The sequence below is a fragment of the Vanessa cardui genome, chromosome 11 (assembly GCF_905220365.1).
Source record: "Vanessa cardui chromosome 11, ilVanCard2.1, whole genome shotgun sequence".
In the NCBI taxonomy this organism is placed as follows: domain Eukaryota; kingdom Metazoa; phylum Arthropoda; class Insecta; order Lepidoptera; family Nymphalidae; genus Vanessa; species Vanessa cardui.
Window position 1 is genome coordinate 4,833,545 of NC_061133.1, and position 23,735 is coordinate 4,857,279.

Consider the following 23,735-nt stretch of genomic DNA (forward strand, 5'->3'; position numbering starts at 1 on the left):
GCCTGCAATTACACTGATTCACTCATGTTTCAAACAACACAATAATACTGAGTAATGCTGTTTGATGGTTGAATTTATGATGAGTGACTAACCTAACTTACACAGACGATGTTGATGACGACTTACACGCACGGAGTCCACCACCAAGTAACCACAGCGATTCTCATAGCTGTCGATTGAACGAGCATAATGTAGAATGGGAAGTATTAGCAGAATCATCTAATTATTAATAATAATAAATAACATCGAGTTCCGAATAAGATCAGAAAACTATCCGTCAGTTTAAAACCAACACAATATGGTTTTTCAATTAGGTTAAAGGAATACTTATACGTTATGATTTTGGGTTTCGCTGCAAATGACCGCTTATATTGTCAAAAACCCTGGAACCAAGATTTTCCACTTAATTTTGTAGTGTTTAAATTTGCAAAGGAAACTGTATTGATCTTAATTCGCAGAATATATCTCATAGCTTGCTATTTGCTGTTTTTCTAATCCACTTGACGAATACCAACCACTGGCATATTTGTACATCTAAACCCATAACGCATAAAAATATCTTCAGAAAACTCAGCACCAGTTCTTTGGAGTTCGTTTCGATCAATATTAAGGGTACTCATATCTGGCTGACAAAAGCAGAGAGAAAACTTTTACAGGCCATTAAGCTAATTTGCTCCTCTTACTATTGCAGATCCATACGAAAATATTCCCAATTAACCGTACTAGCCTCACGAAGAAATTTCCTTGAAAATTCCGTTGTTCTATGCATAGTTTTGTTTACAAGGAAGTTCAGCTACTGACGGCACTGGTTCATTGATATAACGGCCGAGTCATCTGAACTACCGAAATATATTAAAGATAGTATAGTATACATAGTATTGTCTAGAAACTTTTTTGTGCGGCGCTAGAATTGCTTTTGGTGGCATATAATGACTTATTAATCATTTTGACCAAGGAGAGGACTCAGCCATAATTTAATAATCAAATATGGAGTTATAAAGGAAGTGTCAATACATACTGAAATAAATATAACAATTATTGTATTGTATATTTACAGGGATAGTCATATAAACGTAATATATTTAGCATCTCGCAGTAAACTTAAGTTTTTATACCTTATTTCGCATTTATTGGGTACTTTTTATTAAGTAGTTTTAGTTTAATGTCTCCGACTACTTTAAAAAGATACTCCAAATCATGTGTCATAAAAATAAACCAATTATTATTTGCGTTATGTTCGAAAAAAGCTACTTATAAAAGATACTGTATACAGTAAGGTAATCATTCAAAAATGCACAAGACACCTCCGATATTGTCAAAATAATATATCTACTTGAATAGAAACGGCCTTACTTAAAATGTTGTTTAGGAGTGATCAGTTAAATTATGATTCTGTTTTCAATTATGATAGAAGATTATTTATTAGTTAGTTGTAGTTGTCAGCCGTGCCGTACTGCTCTTTCACAGGAAACCCGTCTCATGGTCGGTGATAGTCAGTCTTGATAGTCTCAGTTTGAGATACCAGAATAAAAACTTTTTCCTTATCAAAAGTTAAAGAGAACAATTATTATTTAATGAAAGAGTATATAAGCCTTTCTCGTATTGTATCGACGTCGAACAAGCTAATAACTCTATTAATATGCAAAATAAATATAATTAAGAGTAAAATGATATCATTACTCTTTTGATAAAACCTTGGGCTTAGAAACCTTACACTTATGTATTATTTAAATAATTTTTCACACAGCCAGGTGGTGTTGTACCTTAGTAGTCTTCCAAAACGTCTTAAGCGAATAAAGTGGCACGTGTCAAAACAAACAGTTTTTTTTTATTGTTTTCGTTTTTGGCATTTAAATATGTCATCTGGATAAAATTTATTTTACTACCAAACAGTGCTAATTCTGAAATAAAACTAGCTATAACGGATTTGAATCGCGTATATTAATTATTTTTAACATCCCGACGTTTCGAGCACTTTACAGCGTTCGTGGTCACGGGAGTCTACCCGTTAGTTTTATTATCAAAATCAAAATAAACTTTATTCAAGTAGGCTTTACAAGCACTTTTGAATCGTCATTTTATAATTAAGTGAAGCTACCACCGGTTCGGAAAGTAGATTCTACCGAGAAGAAACGGCAAGAAACTCAGTAGTTACTCTTTTTTTTACCTTTAAATTCAATGTGTAATCGCGAAAATTTAAGACAGTGCTAATTCTGTGATCCGGTTTTTATGTAGTGTGAGCCAGTGTCATTACAGGCCAATACCACGTTGACTTGGTAGCAGGGCTGTGTGGAAACATTAAACATTGTACCGTCTATCAGCAATACATACATAGTGTCGTAGTGTTTCAGATTAGAGGGTGAGCGAGTCGGTACAATCATGTCAATTCATAAAATCTTAGCAAATTTTGTAGGCGCACTTTGGTCATAAGTAACAGTTAAAATTTCTTACTTCACCAATAATATGGGGATTTAGGTCCACTTAGGTACTTTTATTTTAGATTTAACTACTTATGTTAAAGAAGACTAATAAGGATCAGCAAAAATATTAATAAAACTTTTTAACATATTATTTGTATAAATTATTTTAAAGCGCTTCATACAAGATTTAAGCTATAGCCATTTTATTAAATCGGCTTAATATATTCTTTAATAAGGCTTAATTTGGAACAGGACCATACACAGTAAGAGATCAAGCGCATCAATATGGATACAGAATAGAATTAAGTATATCGACGAGACCAGTCACAGGCGATTAAACCTGATAGACATCACCAACAATGTATTAATAAATAACATAAATAGATCTAAAAGGGCACATGTATCGCGACTATTATACCATGATATTGTGTATTGACCCGACTCTTTATTGTAGTCTAGCTTATATATCTACAGAACCAACGATACTGGATACCGACTTTGGATTGTGCCAATAGCTAATCATTGGGGGTTTTCCGGGTATTTCTCAATATCAGCCAGAACTCTGTGATTACACTCCCGTGCCTCGTAAAGCTGGGAAACCATTGGTTTGGTAGCCATTGGTCCTGTATTTGAACTCTTGGCGTTTCTACCTTTCTATAGAATTATAAAGGTTAGAGAAGAGTGCGCTTTTGATTGCGCACATAACTGTACCTTACTACTTACTATAATTTGTACGCACAGTGGACTAGTCTTGGCAAAGTCTTCCAAAAGTCACTCAGGAGAACAATATCATCATAATTTTACAACATTTTCTCAACATTGGCTCTCATAAGTTTAACACTTTAAATTAGTACTCTATTTATTATATATGTTATGTGTAACAAACGTAAATGGGTCCTTGTAACAAATATTATGCCAGTATATAAATTTTGTTTAATATTATAATAAATTTACTTGTTATAAAATATAAATGCATACGTTACCTGCTAATTGGACTATATATAATATTTATATATTTAAAAACGCACTTGGAAGTTATTAAAGTCGGATTGGTATTATAAAATGAAATAACGCCGCGCACAAAATAACATATAATCTTTATAAAAATATTCATCCATAGTTTTGTCAATATTCAATAGAACGTATAAAAATAAATAACGTATGTATATTATAACTTTGGGGATTCACATTTGACAAATTAATATACCTATTTAGACTACATTAGCCGACCGACCGGATTGATAATTATCGCAAATACTTTGATAAAATTAGCTATATTTAACAGTACAACAATATATGAATACACTCTAGTTTATATTCATAATAAATCTGTAACCTATCGTATTGTGAAAGTTTCATAAAAAGCGGAAAAGTTTTTGCGGGAGTAAAACAAACGAAATCTCGTTAAAATATTTGTTTGCTAGGTAATGTCCATTATTAAACTACCGGGTAGTATTGAAAATTACTATTTTAACTGTAATAAAAAAACCTACTCACAGTTAATGAAAAACACTTCTCGTATTGAAAATAGTGGAGTTTTACGTGTGGCCATAATTGAAAATTTTCATCGGAACATTCACTGTTAATGTCAGAAACTAAACCAATATATGTATAATTACAATAAATTAAAACTCTTGTCAAATTAAGTCTGTATTTAAATTCGCAGAAAACGCTCACAACGCGCGTCATACAATTGTTTGTAATTCTTTAATTACATACTATATTAAAATTAATTCGAAATTCAAAATCGTTAATCATAATAAGAGCACATTGGGAAAACATTTAAGTAATTGTTTCGTAAAACGTATTTATTATCTGTGGTAGCTAGAATTTAAATCTTATTTAAAAAAAAAGATATGCTCTGAAAAAAAATTCTTTATATTTTTAATATAAAGGTAGTTAAATCCAGTACGATTTTTTTACCATGTGCTTGGAAGTAGTACATACGTTTTCCAAATTGAATTACTGATAGAATACTGGGTAGGTACTGTAAATTAATTACGTATTACATACATATACCGCCACGCAATAATACTAAACGCTGTTGTAAAGCATGAGTGAGCCAGTGTAATTATTGATATAAGGTACATAACAACAAGGCTTATTGACATTGTATGAATGTTATAGGAATAGTTAAATCTTTGATCATTACCCATTTACTCTATAATCTATGCTAATATTATATGTGTGAAAATAGCTATGTCTATCTGTCTGTCGCATTTTCACTATCAAACCGCTGTACCGATTTTGATGAAATTTGGTATATAGCAAATTTAAACTCTAATGAAGGACATAGGCAACGTTTTTTGCCTAACATATAATAGCTAAACCTATAAAACGCGAATGACGCCGTTGACAACGACCAGTAAAAAATAAATTAAAAAAATATATAATGTTGTCTTAGATTTTCGCGATTATTGCACATTGAAATAAAACTAGTTTTAACGGATTTAAATCGCGTATATTATTAATATTATTTGGCTATAGGTAGTTGTAAATAATATTTCTTTTGTACTTCAAATAGACAAATGTCACCTCAGTCTACCCGTGACCACGAACGCTGTAAAGTGCTCGAAACGTCGGGATGATAAAAATAATTAATATACGCGATGGAAACCCGTTAAAACTAATTTTATTTCAAAAAAATATATATATAAACGTCACATATATGTATGTATTGGTCGTATTTGTACGTATTACGGTAATCAATGATGTGTTGACGCAACGTTTTTCCGAGTGCGACCGTGCCAGCGGCGGACCGGCAACGCCGCGTCCAGGCTTAGGCCGCTAGAGAAAGCAGTTTCTAATCTCGCGTCGCAGTCATTGACTCCGCCGCGGTTTCGTTTTAAAATACAACTGCATAATCTGCATTGCTGACTAAAACACGCTCTTAACAATACTTTATACTATTTATTTATTATATTAATAAACAATATATAGATTCACTTCTCGTCTGGAACTTACTTACTCGAACGTACCTATATAATTAGACAGGAGTATATTTCTCTGTTTCTATATATATATAGATGTATGTAGATGTATACGCCGTTTTGAGTTTTAAATAAGTAAGTACAAAATAAACTATAATAACATAATGTGTTCGGAAAGTTACAAGCTATCTGACGTCAGCATAATCAAATATATCGAATGTGTCCTAGCCGTTATATTATATATTAATGTGGAGATAAATGTCTGTCGTTATTTTACTATTAATGCCAATTATATTTTATTGTATTTTTTTAGTAAATCTATTAATATAGTTATATATTTTCATCTATATGTCTATTTACATTGTGCCGTAAACTCATAATCCAGAAATTTCTTCACCCAACTTAAAAAAATGTCTTCTTTTAATCATTGATATTTGCAAATACCTAATAATGTTAATAAATATAATGAACTTGCGAACTTGGCTTATGAATGAATTGAATGCTAAAGATTCAGTAAGGAAAGATAAGTAATATAGCTTTTACTGCTAACGAATTAAAACATAATATAACTACAAATAATGATTAGTAGTTAGCACTCAATGAAATTATTGACTAACAATAAATGAAATTACGAATGATTATGTCCCCTCTTATTTATCGGTTAATTTTAGTCACTCGAATCATGCGGCCCGTCGCCGCACGGCAGAGTCAATAATAATCTTAAAACAAGCGTTACACTTGCTAATTGTTAGCTACTGTAACTACAAGTCATCATCCTGCTGCCCTTATCCCAATTTTATTTGGGGTCGGCGCAGCATGTCTTCTCCTTCAATACTTCTCTGTCAGACGTCATCTCACAAGTAACATTCTTTCTAACCATATAATCTTTCACACAATCCATCCAACGTTTCCTTGGTATTCCTCTACCTCTATATCCATCCACATCCATGCTCAAGGCCTTCCTCACAATATGTTCCTCATTCCTCCGCATTACATGCCCATACCATGACAGCCGCCTTCCACATAACTTCTCGGCTATCGGTGTCACTTTCAAACTTCCTGTTATGTACTCATTCCTTACTCTATCTATTCGCGTAACACCACACATTCCTCTCAGCATTCTCATCTCCGCAACATGCAACTGTCTTTCAGTCATCCCTTTTGTAGCAGTAACTACAAGTATAAGGAATAATAATAACATCTTAGTTCCCAAGGTTTTGTGGCGCATTTGTAATTTCTTACAGCGCCAAATATAACTGTCAAATACCACCAGTTCGGAGGTAAACATCTCAGACCTGAGAAGAACCAGCGAAAGAAACTCAATAATTAGATCCACTGTTATTTATCGTTGGCATGTGCTTGGCTACGGGCTAATCAACAGATAATTTCCTTCCCAGTTCCAGTTGTACGACGACCATTCGCAAATATTTGGAACTATCTGCGTAGGACAAATATACATAGGGCACCAGTGTATCCGGAACAAAAGTGTAACCTCTAATACCTAGCTAACATAATCCGAACGTCCGAACAGAAAAGCGTTAACCTTGGTCCTGCGACCACCGGCTTTGGAGATGGACTGTTAACACTGAATACTTTGGCCTGCGTCTTAGAATATAGATACATGATATGACTGTCTCATAACGCTCAAATATCATGTTACTGAGAAAGATAACCTATATTAATATTATAAATGCGAAAGAAGTTATTTTTTAACGCTTAAACCGCTTCACCGATTAGACGAATATTGGCATGGATATAGTTTGAGGCCCGGAGAAGAATAAAGACTCCTATACTATAGGTAAAGTTTCCGGTTCGATATTATACAATGTAAATAACTTAGTAACGATACGGTCCCATTCACGAACTTCTTATTAGCTCGAAACAGGATTTGAACGTTATCGTAAGTTATCTTCCTTATTGCTTAACATATCAATAATTTAAGTGTGACATTATTGTATTATTTTATTATTTGCAGTGCAAGGTACTCAACTTGATTTACGGGCAGGTTCGATCTGCCTAGCCGGCTTTATGCCGCTTATGCCGCTTGCGGTTGCGCAGAGCCGCACCATTTGATTTTATAGTTGATTAAAATCGCAACCCACTAAATAATTTCCCTCGAAAACCTTGACCAGAACAGATCAGATGATCATCAGCGACAGACAAATTTTTCTGATAATTTTAATCATTCCTCGCATACGTTCTGATGCTGCACGGCAAAAGTTGTGATCGATTTTTATAATTTCCAGCCGGGAATCAACCATATCCATGCATTATCACTTTCAAGTTGGACTCAGCTTGGAATTTTCCAACTTGTGAAGAATTTACTTTTATATCATATTGACATATTTTCTCATTAATTCATCATTTAATTAGCAGAAATAGATATATCACTAAAGTCTCACGATATGTCCAGCGCCTCCTTTGATTAAGAATATTAAGATCTGATGAGGATTATCTCGAAATGAACAGATGTTATTTATGTATATCATTTTTTTTTGTGTTTATTCAAAATGTTCACGTATTCTCAGATTATTAGTTCTTTCCTATTTCCACGACAAATTTACACGAAAGATTCCAACATTTATTTTATTATAATTATAGCATATCCATCTCCCATAGAGATAGGAGTAAGAAACAATATCATTAAACAATTCCTTAATCAACCAATGCCTCCTCAACGTGTAGTTATAATATATACGCGTGTGCCTGTAGCTACACTAGCTTAAATACGGAATCACAAAAATACATAAGTGAGTGGTACCTGCCCAGTCAGCTTTCCACGGAGCCGTACCACCACGTAGAGTCGAGATGGCCCAGTGGTTAGAACGCGTGCATCTTAACCGATGATTGCGGGTTCAAACCCAGGCAAGCACCGCTGATTCATGTGCTTAATTTGTCTTTATAATTCATCTCGTGCTCAGCGGTGAAGGAAAACATCGTGAGGAAACCTGCATGTGACAAATTGCATTGAACCCGCATTGAAACAGCGTGGTGGAATATGTTCCAAAACCTTCTCCTCAAAGGGAGAGGAGGCCTTTAGCCCAGCTGTGGGACTTTACAGGCTGTTGTTGTACCACTATGTCGTACCATCCGTGCATATTTCTCATACAACGTAGCGTCTAAACATACACGACAACCTTAAATCATATAAGTATCTGTAACTATTAAGTACTGTTTATTATTATTATTATTTACAAGATAAACTTCTTCACGTCGAACGGCTCACCAAACTACTAGTGAAAAGTAATGAAAAGTATTAAAGTTATCGCACACATATGAAACTTTATCGTTATTACACACAACGTACACGATCATCAAATCGCCTTTATCCTTATTGATCTGTCGTCACACTATCGAAGCTACCATCAGCGCGGCAACAAACGCTATGACGTCATTAGTTATTCTAAATTAACATATGACTGCTACAAGACTTAGTTAATTAACAATTTAATTATTTACCAATGTACCTACTGTGAATTATTATTTGTAAACACATTACTGAATAAAATTATTTGTCATATTTTTAATTATGTACTCTTCCGATCTGACGGTAAGTAGCGAAATATGGACAATAGGCATTATTGTAATCAGTGTATATTATGAGTATAAAAATGATTATTTATCAACGAAAGTTAAAAATAAAACTTAATTTATTCAAAAATCCATCAATAAAAATGCATTTTTTCAAACGATTGTCACGTGACACAAAAGGCTCCTGATTGGCGGGGCTTATGGTGAAGTCACTTTCTTGTAAACCTTGCTTTTCTACTATATGTACCACAGATTAAAATACAAGAAAGTGACGTCACCGACCTTTTGCAGCGCCATATTGTCCAAGTAGCGTTTTTGCGCGCTATTTAAATATGGAAATTTTAATCTGATATTTGTCGACAAATATGTACTAGAAATAAAAAAATCAACTGTTACTCGGTTCCTTAACTTCAACTAAATAATATAAAATGGATTTTAAAACCCTGTCAAATAGCCTATTACATTCTCGACGTTAGGTATATACATATATACAATTGTGCATACATCATCAGCAGTCTAGCACTACTGGACATAGGCCTGTACATAGGTATATATATTTATAACATTATTTAGATAATAGTTACATGAAATTCTGACTAATTGTCTACAAGCTTCAAATATTATTAAACGTAAACATACGACAGTAAAATAGAGAATCCCAAGACCGGCCTATTTGTTATAGCGAAAATTCATTTCAGAAGATGTGCGCTTAGAAAAGATTTTGTGTAATTTCGTTTTAGAGGGGGCGCTACAACCACTCATTCTTTAAATTGATCTAATTGACCCATACAGAGCTTCACTCTTTTCACACAAAAGCAAAATCTTTTACGTACTCTTACTGTAATTACAATAATATTTTTTAACATTCCCGATGCCAATATATAAAAACAGTTATAGCGATATAATACAGTTATAGTATTATAATTTTATCATATAGTTATATATAAAAATAAATTAACGAAAAGGCTATTGGGTATCAATAACCAAAGTTGACCTTCTACCAGTATTCGAAAAAACTATGATTTCGATAGATGTAGCCCTCTCCATGTCAAAAGTATCAATAATGATTCAGAGTTATTGTTTAACTACTGTATCGGCTCTTAACAAGGTTAAAATCCGTTACCTTTTAAGGTATTACCAAAATAATCATAACGTTAATCATCGTTCCGTCCCATTCTTACATATTATTTTGAAGTAAAAATTATTAAGAGGATATCGATCCTATCATGGTATGGGCATGTAATGCGGAGGAATGAGGGACATATTGTGAGGAAGGCCTTGAGCATGGATGTGGATGGATATAGAGGTAGAGGACGACCAAGGAAACGATGGATAGGTTATGTGAAAGATAATATGGTTAGAAAGAATGTTACTTGTGAGATGACGTCTGACAGAGAAGTATGGAAGGAGAAGACATGCTGCGCCGACCCCAAATAAAATTGGGAAAAGGGCAGGAGGATGAGAGGAGGGGATCGATCCTATATATCCTCGATATCGTCTATCGAGACGCGTCATCAACGTCCATCATGCTTTAGTAACGGCAACATTTTATTTTGTATTTAAATTTTTAACATAAACCACTTATCAGATATTATTTCATAGAATGAGGTTTAGCTGTAACATTTGTAACATTCGTGTACAATTTCAGATTCGTCTGCCGTTTCGAATAGATTTTTATTATATCGAATGGTTTCGTTTTGCTTTGGTCAAAAACATCATACAAATGTACCGACAAAATATAATCACAACCAGGAGATTATAAATCTTAAGGACAGAAAGTTCTCATGGAGATCTAACCCGTAAGAATTTCCTACTAAGTGCCATGATTAGTACCGTGGTAGCTCCTTCGCGCACGCTTTATTTATATATAGTTGCTGAGCGAAAAGAACATAGATTTCCATTAGCTTAACCAATTTTTACAATACTTTTTTGTAAGGATGATTTAAAGGGCTAAGCTAATGATATAAACCGAGCATTCATTGTCCTATTAAACAATGCCACCAGTTTGGGGTAGAAAATACTCTGATCTGAGAAGAACTAACAAAAGAAAATTGGGAAGATTATTGAGTTTAATTTTGAATAATTATGTATTGTTATTCGTTACGTAGTCGTTTCATTTCCAATGTCTGATAAATTAGAGACAATTACCTAAACAATTAACTAAAATGCGCAGAATTTGAGTTACAAAAGTTCTCAAATATTATAATAAGTATATCCGACAATTTGTTATAGTAATAAATAGTAGTAAAAATTTTCTTTATGTGATAAAAATACAATTTATTACTTTGTTGAAGACCTCAAGGTAATAAGATAAAGTTACAATGAATGAGTAATAGATTAAAGATATCTTATTTGATACTATATTAGGTACCATAATTACATATACATATATTAAACGGAATACAAAATTATAAAATTACAATACCTAGTTATTGCAGAACGGAAACGTTCTTACCAATGATATATCTTTGATTTTAAGAATTAACGCTTACCTAATAAAATTGCCAATCGTTTTAAGTTATCTGTCATTATTATTATTTATAGTAATTACATGCCCTCGCATAACACTAGGAATAATTTATACTTCTACAAACCATTAACGGCCATTAATGCCAATTTAGCCGTTCCTCTTCCTGTAAATAAGAAATCTAAACAAATCATTATAAAATGTTTAAGATAATTACTGTGACAAGGTTTTATAAATATATGTATATCTATTTCATGTAATTCATTCACGAAAGAAATAGGAATGTGTCAAATAATGACAACTAGATAACAACGCGGCTTCGCCCTCTTAAAATTTATTTTATAACGAGAACGTTTTTAAAGAACTTTAGTAGCAAGATTAAGCCGTTAAAGGATGTAAAAAACTATATACAACTGAAAAACAAAGTGACTTTCGCATTTATAATACACCTACAGATTGTCATAATTGGTAATACTACTCTATTTCGATGGCAGTACTTTTGGCCATTTTCAAGGGTAACGAGTATCGTATACTAGTCAGTATTAATTTCCCTTGAAAATGTTCGTTTTGATAATAAATATAAAATTTTATAATTAATTATACTTTGTTAATAATTGTATCGCATTGTCATAAAACTGTATTTGTTTTAAATGATTAATCTGAGAAATGAATACCCAATGTTGAGCATAGTTGTAATTTGACTGAAGGTACCGCAGCGGGTCCAGGTGGCGCTGCGCGTGATAGAGCTCTCACTGATACGATATCAGCTTATCGCATCCGCTGCACGCAGCTGTCGGCGTCGACTCGGTTTTATCACGAATTTGCACGCTTTTCGTCTAATTGATATTACGCTACTGATATATGTGTACAACTTAATGTACATAAGGATGTTATTTCGAAGAATATTCCGTTTAATATACTTATTTAATAAGATCGTTGATGTTTTACTGTGTTTACACATCACGAAGAATGGCAGAGTTAGAAAAACAGCCTACTCCATAAGCACCTTTACTAATGTAGTTTATTTACATAAAAATCAAATCATAAAATTAAATCTTTAAATATATACAAATATGAATTAAAAATAGTGTCTGTTCATACGGCTGAACGCTTGGAATAGTGACAAGAATGCTACCAGCATTTCCCCATCGAATCGCAATTCCGATCCTCTGGGCAAAAAACCAACCAGCCCTCATGTCATCAGTGCAGGCAATAACGCGAGGTGTTACAGTTTTAATAAAGCTTTTTATCTAATCCAAGGGCCAAGTGTTTTGAGAGCAAACGGGACAAAAAAATAATTTATCTTCTCCTAAAAAATCTTTTACCAAAAATCTTAGGTTTATTGTTTTTTTTTTGTACTTATATATTTAGTTCGTGCATTGTTCGATTGATGAAACAAATGACAGTTGCATTAAATCAGCGCCCACATCCGTCACGGGCTTTTATAATCCGCATTCGATACAAAAAAAAGTCATTTCTATAGTGATAATTAAATGCATTCATGCAGGTATACCTACTCGATCACGTGACACAACAATACCTATAACTACTTATGTTATTTTGTATATTAACATTAGTTGGGAAATGTATTCAACAAAGACGAAAGTGCTCTACCCATTAAACAAACAATCACTGTAAACACTGTTTAGATTTACTTTACAAGAAACCTATAGCTAAAGTAAAGAAACAGCCTGTAGGTATATATTCCACTGTTGGACCATTCTTGTCTTTAAGGAAAAAATAAAGAAACAATAAAGTATACCAAATCTAGCAAGACTTTATTTCCATCCAGCGGTTATCCGTACGATTTTTGAAAGATTCTATTCCCTGACTTATTCAATACTATGGAAAGATTGGGCTTAGGTAATTGAATGCCTTTTTACTAATCACAAACTTGCTAGACAAATTAATACATAATGGATATATTTACAATAATCCGCAACACTGAACAGATATTATGTTAAGATCGCTGCGTGAATATCCAAATTTTCTCTGCGATACCTGTAACCGTACAGTTTGCAGAGCCTTCGGTATCTATCGTGCTCTGCGTGCAGCCGGCTGTATCCTCCTCAATGACTACGCGGTTCTTATCCAGGGGAGAGGAAGAATCCGTCTCGATCTCGACCTTCTCAGCAATGATGTAATCACAATCATTAGGCCGTCGGGGGGAGTTATCTCGAACCCACGCTATATCGTTAAAGGCGCACGACACGAATAAGAGAAAGAAACAACTCAGCTAATTTACGGAAAATAATTTAATTATCCACAGATAATTATTAATTATACTAGGTCAATGATATTCTAATAAACATATATGTTATACCCATACTAAACAACAGAAAAAAGTGTGCCGCGCCGGGGACTGTTTATTTTACATTTAGTTACAAGTAAAAAGGATAACTTGATAAAAACAATAAGTAAAAGGGATAACTAGATGTTTTAATTACGCAAAACGTATTAATACAAAATTTGATGTATTATAACGTATTACATAATTATGATGAAAAGGACTAAAGGTAAACGTCACAATTAGGACGTTTTATAGTCTTCACTTTTTCCGCGTTAATGACATATCTGTTTACTAGAATATCATTGTTAGTACAATGTTGGTATATTAAAAAAATCAAAATTAATTTTATTTTGCAATTAAATAAATAGTGATGGCAATTAAATTAATTAGGGAATAAAATGAAACATTATTATAATACGGACGCTTTCATTTAACCTTTGGGAGTTAAAAACAAACGTAGCCTTGCGGCCAAGGTCTCGCTTATCAGCGCGGCGCGTAAGTAAATAGCGATTTAAATAACTGAACGAGATAAATATTTAAATTATGTTTCATACATTAATACGTGACGGGCAAACACTCGGACGTGGATGGATTGCTTCAAGGAAAATATAAGAAAAATAACTCGTACTTTGAAAATAACTTGCTTGCTCTTTTAGGGCCTCTTCGAGTATGCTTTTATTAGTAATGATTTCCGAACTTATATCGATTTTCGAATGTCGTGATGTTGTTTAATTGGCGCGTTTAACAAAAAGTTATCTTAAGCAGCTTTATAATATTATAGGATTCAGAGAGAGTGACTCTTCACTGTCGGAACTAGACAAGAATTTGTTTATATTTTACTAAAAGCCCGTCTCGAGTTCATTAGGGTCTAATTCCGGCATTATTTTAAACGATGATACAATAACATTCGACAGCCTCCCTTCGACCGTATTGTACGAATGCACCGTACTCCCCGTTTGCGCGAATATTTCTCATTAATCTAAATTCTTCGTAATATTTCTAAAATAATTGTCGTATCTATAAAAGATAGAATAAGCTGTTTTACTTTTCTATAACTGCAGAGATCTTGAAAAATTACAGATCACACAAAAAAATGTATATCGTTTTTGTATAGTTCGTATATATTGGTATAATGTATGTATACTAGCGACGTGCCCCGGCTTCACACGGTTGCAATAGTGACGCAAAAGATGCTACAGAATGTCTTATAGTACAAACCGCTATGTCCCTGTGTTTTAAAACTGTTATATCTTCGAAAAGATTCATTTGAATTACATACTGTAAAGAGCTATATTGATCTATAATAAATAAGTACACAATGTATTTATAGTAATTAATTAGATAAGACTTAATGCTGTTTTGCTTAAAATCACTTCGAAAATAAGCCATTCCTTTGTTTCTCGTAAAAACTGAAACATAAAATTGCTGCTATGGGTTACCTTTAAGAGATAGACATGTACAATTTGGACATTTTTGTAGACATTTTTAAGGTGTACAATACTGTAGTATATTATTTTGATCTATCCCCTAGGGTTCTGCAAGCGTTTGCAATGCAAGCGCAAAAAATGTATTTACTTACAACATCTCTTCAGAAACTTCTAAAATAATCATTGTTTCTCTAATATATTGGGCACTCATTATACATATAAAACTTCCTCTAGAATCAATCTATCTATTATAAAACCGCATCAAAATCTGATACGTAATTTTAAAGATCTAAGCATACAAAAGGACGGACAGTGACTTAGTTTTATACGTAATAAAGATAACTTAGGTAGTGTCGGTATATTAATCCATATCTATAAATCTGAAACTATGAACTAAAAATAACGTGAAAGTTCCATTATAATCGGATTAGTAGTTTAAAAATACATTATAAAGATAAGCGGCAAAACTACAATATAAAGGCTGATTTGTTTAACAATGCTTTGTCTCCTTCTATCAAATGTCAAATCAATGGTGCCTGAAAGAGACGGGTAGATTGGCGCCTACCAAACACTTTGAAAACGTTTATAATTAAGGTCGAAAAAAAGAGAATCATTTTAACAGTGTTCTTAATTTAAATAATATTTACAAGACAAATATTTTATTTTTTAATTTATTACTAATACTTAATTAGGAATCAATTAATCTGTAATATTTCAAGCACCCGAGTCAAAAAGCACTATCGATAATTACAACGTACGGTACATTTGAGGACCTTTTTAACTTTTTTTTTTCTATCGAGTGCAATATTGCGCAGTCATTGTTCCGAGAGACCAGTAGCGACTCCCATTGTTTGTATGCTTTGTCTAACGCCATGCTCGTAAAGTGTTATATTCATTCACTATTGTTATTTTTTCCATTCGTTTTTTTTCTATTATTTTATGTCCAGACAGTTTTTTTATTCTAAACTATACTAATATTATAAACTCGGTCTGTCTGTTTCACTGTTACTTTTTTAAAAATTGCACTGAATTTGATGAAATTTTAGTATGAAGCAAGTTTGAACCTTAGGGAAGGGCATACAATGCTTTTTAACCCGACGACCAAAATGTAAAAAGCAAGCAAAGCCGCGAGCGGCGACTAGTATCATATAAATATAAAAGTTTGTATCAATATTCATTTATATAATTATAAGTAGCTTATATCCTTCTATTTGGGAGGAGAATATAAGATAAAAGTTGATTTTGTGGTAAAAAAGGCTTGTCCATCCCAATCACAAAACTAACATTGTATGTTATGAAACTATACTCTTAAGCCGAGAAAACCGATATTAATTTTATACAATTGAATTTACCTATATCAAGATCAAAATAAACTTTATTCAAGTAGGCTTTTATAAGCACTTTTGAATCGTCATTTTACAATTAAGTAAAGCCACCACCCGTTCGGAAAGTAGATTCTACAGAGAAGAACCGGCAAGAAACTCAGTAGTTACTCTTTTTCAATATATGCCTTTTTTACGAATGTATCTTTTATAAACGATTTGAATTCGCGAAACGGCAAAGTTAAAAATATCTGCGGAATTTTATTATAGAAACGGATACCTGGCCCCAAGAAGGATTTATTGACTTTGCGGAGTCGGAAACTTGGCGTTATAAGCTTATCCTTACTTCTAGTGCACAATATAGTTTATTTATCCATAATATAAACAAAATCGCATCCCGCCGTCGTTAATAACGTCCTTTTAAAAGATATAAGCACAATGCCGCTATGATTAAATCGTTTTAACTATTAGGTAGGTACGCAACAGATTTTAATGCGGTTTTAATCAAAATGCAAGTTACAATAAAGAAATGTCGATAATTTAAACAAAGCTAGCCAGAATAAAAAGGATTTTTGTTTGTATATTTGTTCTTAAATATAAAAGTAGATATTATTGTATGTACTCGATAATCGCCGTCAGGGCGCCACGGTAGCATGCGTAAGCGATCCCGTGACGTCCGCCGAGCGACAGTGAGGGTACCGCTGGTTTTTCAACCGACTTCCAAAAGGAGGAGGTTATCAACTCGTCTGTATTTTTTTTTTTTTTTTGATAATTCTTTTTTTATTATAAAATATATACTTCAAGGGTAATTTGGTGAGAGTTTGGTAAGGTTCTGAGCACAGGATCCATGACAAAGTAACGGAACGGAAGGGAACGGAACAATTCTGAGGAGCACGTTAGCGATACTCAGTCGAATCTTTTATTTATAGGTTATTTGGATATTTGAGTCACCTTCCGTGATGTGGTTATGTTTACGTAATTATCATAGTCGAATATTATAATCAACTAGCTACCCACCCCGGCTTCGCACGGGTGCAATACTGATACTAAATATACTACTGAATTTGTGTATTTACGACATCACATAGCAAACTTCTAAAATTATCAGTGTTTCTTTACTATATTGTTCATGTATTATATACACAAACCTTCCCCTTGAATCACACTATCTTTTGAAAAAAACCGCATCAAAATCCGTTGCGTAGATTTAAAGATATAGGGACAGAGAAAGCGACTTTGTTTTATACTATGTAGTGATGGAACTCCTATACGGCTCGCAGTTAGGGTGCGATATGGGGCAGAATTTCTTACTATCTTTAATCAAATTTTGTGTATGTGATGTGATGTCATATGATGTACGAAATATAGTTGGTCTTTTTCAAAGTTTTTTTGCTGAGTTCGATTACAGCTCTTTCGAGGGATCCTTGTAGTTTACGCCGCGTGACGTATTAAATCCGCATTTTCGAAAGTCTATTTTTGCTTTAATCGCAAGTTTCCTTTGAAATTGTCCTCGAGTAGTTTCTGACTCATATAAACGGAACGCTTAATCTATCCATATTAAAAAAAAATTAGTTAGTCAACATCAGCTTCACTTAAAATCAAAAAATAAATAAAAATTTTAACAAAAAGAAAAACCGACTTCAAACAAAACACTATTTTAAAACAAATGAATATGCACGAAAAAGTAATAAAAATAATTGCGTATTCAACATATTTTTTAGAGACTTCCTAAGTTAAATGAAATGAAAAATATTAGACTACTTAAAAGTCGATTAACGATTATATCATGTAGTTATAATTATTGTTATATTTGGAGTCGGTGTCAGCCAAAAAAACCCTACAGTATATCTATCAAAAAACAATACGAGAATACTTTAACAAATATGTTTTTTAGAAATTACCTTTTACACAATAATATACTGGATCAATCAAGGGGCTCGTATCGCTTCTTTCTTTTGATTGTTGGGGCAAGGGCACCGTGGCTGACACCGGCTCCAAATATACCAATAACTATAACTACATGATATAATCGTTAATGGACTTTTAAGTAGTCTAATATTTTTCATTTCATTTAACTTAGGAAGACTCTAAAAAATATGTTGAATACGCAATTATTTTTATTACTTTTTCGTGCATATTCATTTGTTTTAAAATAGTGTTTTGTTTGAAGTCGGTTTTTCGTTTTGTTAAAATTTTTATTTATAGTGGGTAAACCCGGTGAACCGGGGCGCACTCGGCGTCCAGGAAACCGGGGAGTCCAACAACCCCCCCCCCCTTTCCATCAAGTGGGGGAAGCGCGTTTTTCCAGCGAAAAAACCGACCGACAACTTTTTGAAGCGATTTTAATCAATACATCATGAATCCTTATCAGATTAAGTATCCTAAATACATTTTGCATGGTATATAGATAAATATGACTCTTGAAGCATTTAGTTTAATTGAATATTTTCGGAGATATTACTGATTTAAAACGCAGACACGCAGTGGTTTGTATGGCTTAACAATTGAAAAACTGTAAACGTTGTAATACATTTTGTAGTATGTTTAACATCGTCGTTACATCCAAGTAAAGCCAGACAGGGTCGCTAGTGATAAATAATTATATATTGTAAATTAATTCGTCAGCGATCTTTTTATATGATCGTAAAGTACGACACAACTTAGATGTAGCATCGGCAAATTCAATACAAACCGATTACTGCCGATTTACACAACCACTAGAAATAGCTCCCTTTCTATGCGCTATTCGTCGCTATAGATTCTCGCGTCAGTTTAACGTGTCAAATTGACGAATATATTAGGTCATATGTTACTACAAGTTATTTATATATTATATATTACGTTTGTGTAAAGATCATATTATAGATCATATATATAAGGATAACGTACTTAGTTCGACGATGTGATCGGTTTTACGAATTTTGCCGATGCTACATCTTACTTGTGTCGTACTATACTTAATTCGGATGTGATCGGTTTCACGAATTTTGCCGATGCTACATCTAAGTCGTGTCGTACTATACATTGTTTACGTTTCGACACGGGCTACTGGGCTCGTCTCCGCGTTATCTCCACGCTGACTGACGTCTGGTTATCTGCCGCGCACGACTTGACATCTCATTATTCAATTTACAATCTTCACACGATAGAATTACTGCTTTAATCTTCATTTGTATCGATATTTTACCTAATTTTTCACAGTTTCATTGCTTTCCAATCGAATCGAATCGAGAAATTATTGTCTTAGATTTTTTAAGTCTGTGAAGGGTGTTAATTACAATAACCAAAATTTATTATATTATGTGGACAGATATGCCTACTCATAATACAAATATATATCTATACTGATGTTTTATATGTGAAAGTAACTCTGTCTGTCTGTAGCTCTTTCGTTGTCAAACCGGTGAACCTAATTTGATAAAATTGCTGCAAATTTAAACTTCAAGGAAGGATATATGCTACTTTTTCCGCCTGACACGTGACAACCAAACCCCTAAAACGCGAGCATAACCGAGGGTGATAACTAGTAATACATAGTACAAAATTCAAGATTAAACTCCCATTTATATAGGTAAGTGCTAATGAATTATCCATATATACCTAAGCATTATCAAATGTATTTTTAACCAGCGTGACTATTACGATTGAAATTTATATGTAGATTTGATAACATCGATTAAAAAATCAATTCGAATATATTTCCGATTGATTATCATATCTAATGAATGTATAATCGATTTTGACTAAATTAATACGATTGCTTTATTAATTCGACGTACCTAAATTGTTTCTAAATACGTATAGTTTGTCAGACGTTTGATTTGTCGTTCGCCTGAATTTCAATATTTTGTAATACTTTCTTCCCAGACGTTGACAACGAAATTTAATAAATGGAGGGAAAGTTTTGTCGAATTTTGATGAAAATGTTTGAAATCATTTATATAAATATGTATTTAATATTAATCATATTAATATTCCCCGTTACTTGTTACAACTTATAGTCATTTTTCAGGTAAAAATCCCAATGATTTAGCAGCCATATTTTCTTTTTCATTTACAAGAAAAACTACTGCTTATTTTAAATACGACAGAACTTTCCAAACTAACATTTACAATGAAGTCACAGCTCTTCACCCACTAATACTTAGTTGATTTAATCTGTCAGTTGAGTTTGTTCTTAATTTATAATTGAAAAGCGGGGCTTGATCGAACACAACTTAAATGAAATAAACTTTTGAATGGAATGGAAATGTGAATACCTATTACTTTTCATATTTCTTGAGTCGAACTGGATATTCGAATTAAGATAGAAATATATGTAAATAAAGATTAATAATAAGTTAAATTAGGACAGTAGAGAGATATTTTACTATTGAAAAGAGTATACGCTAGCCTGATGAATATATTCAATGTCTAAATTACTTACTTAATCTAAAGAAAAAACCGCAATCAAAAAGTTATAGTAGGTACCTATAATCTTTTTTTTTGCTATTTAATATTATTTTTATTTAATTGTGGCTATGTAATCAAAATAGATTTAATACAAAATCACGAAACATATTGTTTAGAAATAACTCGATTTGGTCGTTTGGTTATACGTAGAATCAATTCGTTCCGTCATATAATTATATTTGTATCGCATAGCTACATATTCTTAGACAGCTAAGAAAACTATGAGAATTCTATAGGTTGAGCTTAGTACGAATACATTTACGATACTAAAAACGAACATTTATTTGATTTCTTATCAGATTTCAGCGCAATTAGTTCAACGTAGCTAATATATTCATAAAAAATAATTGACGATTAAAAAAATAAAAGCTTGTAATAAATGGATTGGTCTCTTAAATACAGTTGAAATATCTTTACGTATAGTTAATTGCGGTACGACTACAATTATTATACAAATAGATACCCTATTATACACGGTAGTCAAAGTTGGGAGCGAGCAACAGTTCGACCTCCACGAAACGTGCCTCGTCACTCAGGCCATTGAATCAATTGCGCGCGCGCGGGTGGCCGCACTAAGTAGCTTGCTCGCTCCGAACTTCCACGTACTCCCTCGTTTATTATTCAATTATACAAGTGTACGTCAGAATTACTCTCATGAAAATCATATTTAACGACATATTTGTGAATGGCTAACATATTAACATTAGCTTTAAAGCTTTAAATGAGAAGGTTTGTCTGTATGTCATCACGATTAAACGATTGTACCAATCGCAACTACATTTTAAGCAAGGATATGCAAAATCTATCCGAAAAATAAGTATCTATAAAAGCTCAAAATATACATTACAAAAAAAAATTCATTCAAGCATCAGTCTACGTACCTACAGCCTTAATTAAAAACAATAGCTACATAAACATTAACTTATTAACATCAGCTTCAAATGATTTTGTCTATAAGTCATCATGATGGAGCCACTTAACGTATCAATCGTAACTATATTAAGCAAATTATGGGGATATCCCAAATCATCGGAAATAGTAAGTATCTATTAAAGCTCAAAACATACTTTACAAACAAGGAAAATTCATTCAAGCATCACCCTACCTAGAAAATTAAATAAAGACAACCAGTACTTAATAAAAGTAACCTTACAGTGAGAAATTAAAGGTTTCTGAATATTATTTCTCTCTGTAATAACAGACAAGAAACTCCATACTTTAGGTATAGCATCGGCAAAATTCGTGAAACCAAACACGTCCTAATTAAATGACTTCATAGCAGTCTTTATTTATTTCTTTTGCGACTTATTTACTTAATATGTGCATGTATTAAATCTTCACTTCCAACATCCAGACTTCAAGACTCCGGGATGTTACTGAGAAATTCTATTGAAAACTTTTTACAAGCCCAACCTTTCAACCATTCAACCCTCATTCGTAACGGCTTTACGTCTAACAACAACTCCAATGAGTGATATATATAATTACAATGAACATAATGTAGCTAAAGTTATTAATATAGTAAAAACTCGCGAATGACGTTTTGGGAGGCAGCGCTCAGTATAGGGTACCTATTTGAGCGGCCATCCGCGCGTGCGCAGTTTGCTTAATAGACATTATACTCCTGAAAATGATATAATTACATCCTATAAAACATTAATTGATAACAATTAATATCTTTAATAAAACAATAGTAATAACTCTGCAGCTCAACCTTTGAAATTATTCGATACCACTAAAGTCTTCCTTACCGTTTTAACTCTACAGGTTAGAAAGAGAGAGAAATATATTGCGATATGTTCTATAGAGATGATATCTCATCGGTTTTAAGTTTCGATGAAACGCAGCCGATTTTGTGATTTATATCAAACTAATATAACAAATAGGTTTATTTGTATTCTTTTATAAATTGGGTTGAAGAGAAAACTAGGTACTTAATTAGATTATTCTAGACGATTCATATTATTTTAAGACGATTACAAGCTATATAATCTATGTAAATCGTGTATACAGCTCTTGAGTGTCAACAGTCAATCTGACAAATACAAATTCAAAATGAAAAGAATAAACTTAATTCAAATAATACGAAGAAAAAGACTAAATTCTTTTACGTAAATAATAAAATAAAACAAATTAAACAGGGTCAATATAATCCGTGCACTGTTCCGAGTTGATTAGTCATTTAATTAGCGTAAATGATTTACATAGTTTTCTCAAACTTAATTAACTCTAACCTAAAAATAAGGTTTATTTATTATTTAAAACATCCAAATATATACGTAGACTAGATTCCAATTACCATATTAGCAATATGGAAGGATTAATTAATATATATAATAAAAGAAACAACACTATAAAGCCAGCAGATCACCCAACATGGAAACGTCTTCAATGCTAAATATTTATCATTTAAGTTATAACAAACCAAACTAAACAAGGCGAAATAATCTCCGTCGTAAAGTACGTTTTTCAAACTTCATTATCCGGCCCCTTATACGAAGCACATCAAGTGCACGTTCTTGTCTCGATAAAATGACTATTGAATGGTAATGGCTTATCAACGCGCAAAACACTCAAGGGGACAATTCTACTAATCTAAAACGGTGACAATACATTCCCGACACGATTCCTATTCAATTTGCACTGTTACTCATAAAAATAAACCTCAGTAACAACAACAGCCTGTAAATTTCCCACTGCTGGGCTAAGATCTCGTCTCCCTTTGAAGGTTCGAAACATATTCCACTACGTTTTGCCAATGCGAGTTGGTGGATTGAACATGTAGCAGAATATCGATGAAATTAGACAAATGCAGGTTTCCTCGCGATGTTTTCCTTCACCGCCGAGCATGACATGAATTATAATCACAAATTAAGCACATGAAGTTTCAGTGGTG